At 56.0% G+C, this 1,699-nt stretch overlaps 1 protein-coding gene across 2 annotated transcripts in view; it reads left to right on the plus strand.

Moving 5' to 3' along the window:
• The first annotated feature begins 345 nt into the window (after positions 1–345).
• The window catches only part of FGF1 (fibroblast growth factor 1), a 129,887-nt gene continuing 128,533 nt past the window's right edge, over positions 346–1,699 (plus strand). Inside the window, exon 1 of one of the 2 annotated variants that reach the window (XM_045284894.1) lies at positions 346–562. The gene's annotated coding sequence lies outside the window, so the exon portion shown is untranslated. Of the gene's footprint in view, positions 563–627; positions 649–1,699 lie in introns of those variants that run through there. The other variant, XM_045284895.1, reaches the window with a different exon arrangement.

Below are 1,699 nucleotides of genomic sequence, written 5' to 3' on the forward strand. Positions count from 1 at the left end.
ATCTCTGCAGAATCCAAGAAACCTCCCCAGCTGCTTGGGGAGGGGACTGGGGAGGGTGGAAAGTAGGGAGTTGGATGAATTGCTCAAATGTTCTCAAAGTGAGGCTTAGAGCAAGACCCTCACCCTCCAGCCAGGACAGAGAGATGCAGAGACAACTTGGAAGAGATCCTTGTCCTTTCCCCTGGCATCAGGCCAGCCCCCAAATAGCTCTTGTGTCTAGTCCAAAAATAAGACTGCAGGAGAAGGGGAGAGGTAAATACGCCAGTGCTTGCCCTTGGGTTTTCCGTGGGCACAGCAGTGTCAGGCAGTTCCCTTTTAAAGGCCCCCAGAGGGTGGCCTGAGACCTCCTCTGGGACCTCCTCCCTGCCATCTGCGAGGCCAGAGGCCCATCTGTCTGGTCTCAGGGTGGGTGTGGCATTCGGCTTGCTCCCAGCCTCCTCTGGGGCCCTGAGCTCCATCAGCATCAGAGCCGGAGCAGGAAGTCAAGGACAAGTGCATCCAGCAGCTTCCTCCAGGGACCGAGAGCATCACCTCCGCTTCTGAAAGGAAGCTCCTGCAGATGGTAAGTGAGCGGCCCTGCCGCCCGACTGCAGGACCGTGAGCCCAACACTGCCACAGTGGCGGCTTTCCCAGAGCCAAAGCGAAGAGGTGAGTGCGCCAACTTCCCCCAGGAGCTCGGGTGCTGACAGGCTTCTGCTCAGCTGGCTTCCTGCTGGCACTCCTTTTGAGATGCCCTCTGCCCACCCTGTCCTGCCTTTCTCCTTCCTTATTTGCTGTGGGGCCGGCTTGGGGCTCTGTGATGGACGGAAGCATAAAATAGCCCTGTAGCCCCTTCCCATTCAGAGGCCGATTTGCCTCCAGAAAGAACAACAGGGTGACCTGGTTCCTGAATACTTCCTGATAAGTGAATTATCTCTGCAGAATTCAAGAAGCAGTTTCCCAGGAAATCATTAGGCAAATTCCATTACCGAGGAGCTAATGCACAGTCTGGAAAAGCCTTGCATGACCTGGGAAATGAGTATGAGGGTGTCAGCCGCTTCTTGGCTCCCAGGGGTGGGGGTGGGGGAGGAAAAAGCAAGAGGACTGTGGAGAGCCTCCTGGCCCTCACCCTCTTCCCCTCCTTGTCCTGACTTCCTGCTGCTGGTTGCCATGGAGCTGACCCCATGCATGGTGATCCCGTGTGAGGAGCACCACCGCCCCATAGGGTTTTCAAGGCTACAACCTTCACAGCGTGGATGGCTGGCCCTGACTCCTCCCGCCCTCAGCATGGATGTAACCATCAGTTTGGGGGTTTGTAGTCAAGAGCCCCACGGAACACACTTAACAGATCAAAGAGCTGCTTTTTCAGTTGTGGGTGAAAGGAACACAATCACGGCTTTGGGGGGGCACAGAGAACCTCCAAACCAAATGCACTGCCATTGAGTCGATGCTGACTCGGCGTGGCCCTCTAAGACAGTACAGACAGTGTGGGACGTGTGCCCCATCTGACCCCACCCCACCCCAGAGTGAAACACGAAGCAGCAAGGGGAGCAAAGCAATGGGGTACCCGAGGAATCCCCCAAATAGACCTCGGAATCGGTGGGCAGGTGTGACACTTCACCAGCTCCAAATGGAAAACTTCAGAAGGGTCAGCAGACAGACCTGGAACTGTTTATAGGCTTCCCCCCAACCACCACCCTTTTTTCCTTTTCTCATGCCT

The sequence above is a fragment of the Echinops telfairi genome, unplaced genomic scaffold, assembly GCF_000313985.2.
Source record: "Echinops telfairi isolate 266 unplaced genomic scaffold, ASM31398v2 ScPeMD7_7469;HRSCAF=8507_0, whole genome shotgun sequence".
In the NCBI taxonomy this organism is placed as follows: domain Eukaryota; kingdom Metazoa; phylum Chordata; class Mammalia; order Afrosoricida; family Tenrecidae; genus Echinops; species Echinops telfairi.